Source organism: Micromesistius poutassou (assembly GCF_964030765.1).
Source record: "Micromesistius poutassou genome assembly, chromosome: 7".
Taxonomy (NCBI): Eukaryota; Metazoa; Chordata; class Actinopteri; order Gadiformes; family Gadidae; genus Micromesistius; species Micromesistius poutassou.
In genome coordinates this window covers 17676716-17684320 of record NC_140277.1, presented here as the reverse complement: position 1 = coordinate 17684320, position 7605 = coordinate 17676716, and the positions used below count along the sequence as shown (strand labels likewise).

General features: G+C 46.9%; 1 pseudogene across 1 annotated transcript in view; it reads right to left on the bottom strand.

Moving 5' to 3' along the window:
- Nucleotides 1-639: 639 nt before the first annotated feature.
- LOC311350613 (E3 ubiquitin-protein ligase pellino homolog 1-like) overlaps nucleotides 640-7605 on the bottom strand; it is a 9431-nt pseudogene continuing 2465 nt past the window's right edge. The window contains exons 4-5 of the transcript in view: nucleotides 2119-2307; nucleotides 640-1230 (exon numbers count right to left, since the gene is read on the bottom strand). The product of the transcript in view is annotated as an E3 ubiquitin-protein ligase pellino homolog 1-like (transcript). The remainder of the gene's footprint in view (nucleotides 1231-2118; nucleotides 2308-7605) is intronic.

Below are 7605 nucleotides of genomic sequence, written 5' to 3'. Positions count from 1 at the left end.
TAAGGCTGTCCCATTGGTACTCTAGACTCTAGAGCCACGTGACACGCATCCCACAATGCAGTTGGAGATCTCTGTACATTTCTTGGACTGTTAAAGGGTAGGGCGGATGAAGCGTCATAGTGCAAAGGAAAGTACAGATGACCAGTTAACACAAAGCAGAGACCCTTGGAGGGAAAGGCCTCCACATGGATGCAGTTAACGCAGGGATGGAGAACACACCCAGCAGAACAAGCCTCTCTGAAGATCACTTGTCGAAGTTGTCTTTCAATTTACAAGCTCTACAGAATATTGAAGTCAGGCATACTTTAAATTAAAGAGTTAGATGAATGAATGTTTTTTTTTTAATTAGCTTCTATTACATACAATAACAGTAAAACTAAACATTTGTGTACAGATATGAACATAAAGATAAATACAGTTTTCCATTTGTCAGAAAAGCAAACGATCCCTTCTGCTGCTGTGTTTTCTGTGTTTTGAATGTGTGAATTTGCATTAAAATATAGAAATCTTTGTTTTCATTGGTGAAAAAGCAAATACAAAGGTCACTTAAAACGAAAGCCAGAGGATCCAGGAAGTAAGGCGAGGAGATGTGACAAACAAACACAAAGGAGCCCCCCCCCCCCCCCCCATAGAGCCCCTCTAATCCAGCGGCCCCTGGAAGATGAGCCTGACGTAGCCCGGCCCCGCCCCCAGCGGCAGGGCGCAGAAGGGGCAGGCGGCGTGGAAGGTGTGCGTGCCGTGGGGCAGCGGGATGCGGCTCCAGAACGCCGCCGTCTTCTCGGAGCAGACGTGGCCGCAGGGGCTGAAGGCGTGCGTGGGCGGGGCCGCGTCCAGGTAGAAGCCCGCCTCGCAGCCCAGCCACAGGGGCACGTAGGGGCCCCTGGAGCGGCACATGGGGCACTCCCGCTGGAGGCCCCCCGGCGCCCGGCTCGCCTCGGGGGGGCGCCGCCGCTGGCTGCCCCAGTCGTGGTAGCCGTGCACGTGGCCGCAGCGCAGGTACGCCCAGGGCTGCTTCTCGTCGGGCGTCTCCTTGCGCCGCATGGAGGGGAAGGCCAGCGTGCTGAGGCCCACGGGGCACTGCGGGCGCGCCGCGTTCACCTCCCGCCGCAGCACCTCCAGGTGCTTGAGGGTGGGCGTGTGCGCCAGGCCCTCGGCCGTGCGCCACAGCAGGGTGGCCCCGCACAGGTCCAGCAGCGAGCCGTCCACCAGCTCCTGGCTCTCAGCGTCCACCTGGAGGAGAGAGGAGGTCAGGGAGCCCAGAGGTCACGACACAGAGTGCAGCGCAGGAGAGGTGGGGGGAGGTCGTTGGGGCCGATGTATACGTATACAAATAGAATAGTGGACAGGAACAGTATGACCCCCGGATCCCCCTCTCCTTTCCACATGACCGGCCCCTCAGCTCCTCTCATATCCTCATAACTCTGTCTTTGGTTTCATTGATTTATAAATTCCCATCTCTCTCACCTTGATGTTGTGGCAGCAGAATTTACCCTTTGGAAATTAATAACGTATTTACTTACAATATATATAAATGTTATTCAAACGAAAATGGATATATAGCGTTTCTCACAAGAAATATTATACTTTATACAAAATACATACAATACTACAACTCATCTGAAAATGTTTTTTTAATAAATCCAGACTATCAAGACAAAAAAGGGATTCAAATCCTGACTGTTTTGTCTAAATGAAAGCAGCTCTGAGTGAAAACAAGAAGTCCGGAAATAATGTGTGCTTTGTTCTGCTCTAAAGCGGATTTTGGGCCGTTTATGTCACGCTACCGCTAAGGATGAGGCTAATGTCTCTGAGCGCTTTGTGCCTCACAGGAACACGAAAGCAGCCAAACAGCAGGGGGTCAAAATGGTTGCAACAAACGCAAGGCACGTCATATGGGCGGATCACAGCTCACTAGGTGCCTTTTTCTGTGTGTGAGGGCATGTTAACGAAGGTCTGTTAAGGTGGTGTGTTTAGGTGCTGTGTGAGTGTGCACGTAAGATAAGATAAGATGAGATAAGACACTTTATTGCCCCTAAGGAGACGTCTTGGACACATCCAGTACCTGCCGTCACAATGTGCGTGTGTGTGTGGGTGTGTGAGGGTGCGGCGGTCTCCCACCATCTTCCCCCGCTGCTGGGCCGAGCGAGTCTCCCTGAGGGTGAAGACGTTGCCGCAGACAGAGATCTCCCTCCAGACGCCCTGCTGGGAGTCCTGGGTGAAGCCCTGCCGCGGGTGCATCACCAGCACCCCGTTGGTGGTGAGGCCGTCCATCTGTCCATCCAACCTCCTCCACTTGGCCGCCTTCTCCTGCAGGGCCAAACCAAGGTCACGACTACTCACTCAGTCGTCTGCAACAACAACAGCAAAGACTTATAGAAGAGAGCTACAATAGAGTGATTTAACATCCGGCCTCTGTTGTTCTAACTGCCCCTGTTGTGTTAAGTTAAATTAGTTGGCGCCTCTATTCTGTTACTTAAGGTAGCCATTTATGTGTTACTCGGGAGCGAGCAGCCAGGGTGTTTAGCCCAGGTACTTTGCGTGTGCCGTGTCAGTTGACTGCCGAGGTTGCGAGGCAGTATTGTGATGCGATACAAGTGATGCTGATATAAATGGATTATATACTAATAAGTTGACTGCGGACTACCATTGAATCTAGGAGTTTAACGTGGTAGCAGAAGATGGCTCCTTCTAAAAAAACTCCAAATTGCCTCTGGGTTTTCGACGAAGGGAAGTCCTACGAGAATTGGAAAAATTAAGTGGAAATGTGGAAACATGTGACGGACTTGGACAAGAAAAAACAAGCGTTAGCAGTAGCTCTATCGCTGAAAGGTAGAGCTAGGTATATCGCTCTGGTAATACCAGCTGACGATCTTGATAAGGTTAATGGAATGACCACGTTGATTCACAAACTCGACAAAGTCTTCATGAGAGAAGAAAAGGAGCAGGCTTATGACTAGGGGTGCACGATAATTATCGGGCCGATAACAGAAATTATTACGTCATTCCGATAAGTCCTATATCATGACGAATAGCCCCGATAACATAGCCTATATAATTTCAGTGCCCCGCTCCCACTAACGCTAAATTAAAGGTTTTATTGTAACCCTAAAAGTACACATCATACAATCAATTACAATACATGAGTTTACAGCTGCACGCGTATATAGAAAATGTTTATTTTTATTATTATGTTACACCTTTCCTGCTGTCAGCTCCCAGACCGTAGTTGAGAGCACAGGGGAGACGTCGATGTTCTCTCGGGGGTACCGCCCTTCCCTTTGACCGGCAGTGGGTCTGCTTATAGGTCGGAATATGGTCGGAATGAAGCGGCCGCCGATTATTGAAAGGCTGTGTACTTTATTCTTAGCTTCACTAACTTTACAGTACACGTTGGCACAGACACAACCGGACTCGTTCATTACTTCACTAAACTGACACACGCTACCACACACACACACACACACACACACACACACACACACACACACACACACACACTAACTCTCGTAACACTTATTATTGACAACAGTTAGCTAGCTGAAAGTTATCGGTTATCGGTATCGGTTAAAAAAAAAGAAGTTATTGTGTATCCCTGCTTATGACGTGTGAGTTTGATCGGATATCACGGAAAGACGATGTCCTGATGGGGGAATATATTGCAGACTTTGAACAGAAATACAACAAGATCCGTAAGTTTAATATGGTTCTGCCCAGCGCAGTTTTGGAGTTTGAACTACTGGATGCAGCCGTTCTTGATGTCAAGCAACTGGCTTCAACTGCATGTGGAACACATACTTTTGCTGATATGAAATTGGTGCTCAAACAAGTGTTCGACGAGAAGAGGAAGAGCATAGCGTTTGTAAAGACGCTGTATACTACACATTCGTCAGAGCACATACCATGGGGTAAAAGATTGTCCACACAAGAAAGAGCATGTAAAGATGACAAGTGAAAATCAGTGCAGTGAAATCCCTGATGAGTGTAATATAACACTGTTTTCCAAGGAATCTGATTATGAGATATTCATGGTTGAAGCTCTAGGCTCGGTTGTAATTGACAAAGCTTGCAGGATAATTTACATATACATAAATTGACAATTTATATGATGTAGGCCGAAAATGAGCTTCCCCTCTTTGAAAGATGAGCAGCCGCCACTGCTCCCCAAGTGATACATATGAGGACAGTGTTAGTGTTAGCTATTACAGAAAATATGACTGAGGAACAAAAGCACAAAGCTTTACTGAAACTTCACAAGCAGTTCGGCCATGCGTCAGTTGATTGACTGAAGAAACTGCTGATGAATTCTGGAAATGTTGACGATGAGAACACTACTATTTTGGAAGAGATAGTGAGCAAATTTGAGATATGTCTCAACCACAGCAAGCCGAAGCCTAAGCCTGCTGTTGGCCTGCCCATGGCTTCTCGATACAACGAGACTGTAGCAGTAGATTTACATGAACTAGAACCAAATGTGTGGTACCTTCACATTATTGATCATTTCACTCGCTTCAGCCTGATAGTGAAACACTTCATTCATTCCTGGATTAGTGTCCACAGTCCACCGGAGCGGCTTTTCAGTGATAATGGAGGGGAGTTTAATAATGAAGAAATACGAGACATGGCTGAGAATTTCAATAATGAGATAAAGGCTACTGCTGGCTACAGTCCTTGGAGTAATGGTTTGCTGGAGCGCCATAACCAAACACTTACGGAGATACTGTTGAAAGTTAAAAGCGACAACAGATGTGACTGGGGAACGGCCCTGGATTGGGCACTCATGGCGAAGAACACAATGCAGAATGTCCTCGGCTTCAGCCCATACCAGCTTGTATTTGGACAAAATCCAAATCTTCCATCTGTCCTAGTCGATAAGCCACCTGCCTTGGAAGGCACTACTATCAGTGCATGGGTGGGACAACATATAACAGCGTTACACACAGCAAGAAAAGCATTCACTGAGGCAGAGTGCTCAGAGAGAATAAGGAGAGTTCTGAGAAAGCAACTCAATCAAGTCAAATGATGAGAAGTATGAAACCGGGGACAAAGTCAATCACAAGAGGATGGACTGTGTTGAATGGAAAGGCCCTGGAGTCGTGATAGGACAAAATGGAGTCGTGATATTTGATATTTGGTGGGACCTATGTCAGGGTTCACCACTCAAGGCTAAGGAAGGCTAATGCTGACGCCAGTGAAGTAGCTGGTGCTGAAGGTCCACAGCAACCTGCAGAAAATGACACAGGTGGAAATACTGATGCACCTGCTATTGATAGTGATATTGACATTGACAATGTTGCTGACCCTGTGGGTGACAATCATCAAGATGATCAACAGCCACTTGAAATAAGAGTGGGAGGCTCCATAGCACTAAAAACAGGAGACACTGGTGTTTCTCATACAGCTAAAGTGATGGGGCGAGCTGGAAAGGCTACAGGAAAACATAAGAACTGGTTCAATCTACAATACTCAGAACCCGTTGACATAGCAGGTACCATGAGGTCCGCTGATCTTACTCAGGTGGAGGAACTTCAGGTTGAGCTTCTGGACAATGTTGAGCTCATGCTCTTACGTGCATGAAAATGATGTGTTAGTCACAGAAGATGTCTTATTTGACATCGCAAAACTTGATGAAATTAGTAACTGGAAAATAAATGGGATGTTTGAGGAGGTAAAGGACGTTGGTCAAAAGCAGGTGTCCACCAGGTGGGTGTGTACACTAAAAGTTAACGAGTGACTGTTAATGACTAAAACAAACAAAACAAATGACTAACAACTGTTACTGGTTGTTACTGTTTTTGTTACTGTTTTAAAAACCGTTTCTGGTGGTTTCTGTTTTTTAAAGAGACTGTTAGGGCCCTATCTTGCACCCAGCGCAATTGACACCAACTACCTACACCTATCTATCTACACCGACGCATGTATCGTTGCTAGTTTGCACCCGGCTCAAAGCTGATTTTCCCCCGCAGCAACCAGGCGCCACTACACTTGCACCCGGAGAGGCGTGTCGGCAAAAAGCAGAGGTGTGTTCCGGCGCAAATGATCCTTGGTGCTATTTTACCAATCTAAACATTGCGCCAATGCAATTGCGCAACTGACCGAAAAATTCCTGGTCTAAATGCACTAGCGGATAGCGCAGTTGGTGTTGCTATTTTGCCATGGCAGGTCGGAACTGCAACATACGCTTACACACACGTAGGCTATACACAGCACAAACATGCAAACAATTAGCCTAATTTAAAGATTATGATGTCAAAGATTGTTCATATGAGTGAAACTGCATAGAAATAGCATTTGGATTGTGGAAACATTTTTTTTTCCATAGGGGCTGCATGAATGAACACAGTAGAGTAGGCTATGCCATGCATTTAAATAATAATAACAACAATAATAAACTTGAGCAAAGTATATTCCAACCTCCCAAAACAAAATCTTGTGTAATAGCTGATACAGCGGTAAGTTGTACTTTTAAATAAATGCATCTGCAAACACCGTACAGCAAACACATATTTTCTTGACACAGACATTGTGTACAAGCCCATAACTTTCAGGATTGATGAATATTTGATCGTGAGAGAACATAGTTTTACTGCGAGTGAGTGTTTAAAAGAATGAATGAATGCGGGTGATGCTTGGCGCGCGTGTGTGTGCACACCCATCTGTTTAAACACACGCAAACTAAACACGTAACGCATAATACAGTCCATGGCGATGTATATTAACGGGGGGACACATGCATATTATGAACACAAGTCGATAACGATAATGTATACAATACTGGTAACAAACTGTTTGTTAATGTATTGCCGCATATCATTAAATAGACCCACAGTTGCAGCCACAGGACCGCGTCCGCATATCATATATGTGTTAAGTTGTCATTGCCGCAATTTACATGACGACTCAGTGTTTCTGAAGTTGGAGAAGAAAACTATTCCAAGCTATTCCATGTGTGAATTATGCTTATTATTTGGCCATAAACTGAGCCATTTGAAGTTTGACTGCGGACTATCATTGTAGCTTTAACAAAGAGTTTAACGATATGGTTCATCTCTTTTATTCAGATCCAAGCTGAAGATCCATTTCTTTATGGCTACTGTGGCAACCCGGCCTCGTCACAATCAACGTGATGCAGAGCACCTGAGGAGCCGGGAGGAAGCCCGCTCAAAAGGCTTCCTCAGCCGTTCTCTGGTGGCTGGGTGGACGGAGAGTCCAGCCGTCGTGGCTGCGCCACGCAATCATCTTTTAGTTCTTTTTACAAGAAAGGCTTTAAGTTTGATCAAACGTGCCGTTGTGGCTTTAACGTCTGAGATTTGTGTGCTGATTTGAGCGAGGCGGGTTCACTCCCCGAGGCGGGTTGCCACACTATATATGGACAATAAAGTTTTGAAACTTTGTTTTTTTTTCTTAATCAGTCTCAAACCCCCCCCAGCCTCCTCCCTTCCCCCAGCCCCTTCCCCCCCCCTCCCCCTGCGCCCCCAGCCCCTCCCCCTGCGCCTCACCCCCTCCCCCAGCCCCTCCCCCCCCTCCCCCTGCGCCTCACCCCTTCCCCCCCCCCCCCCTCCCCCTGCGCCCCCAGCCCCTCCCCCCACCGCCCCCAGCCCCTCCCCA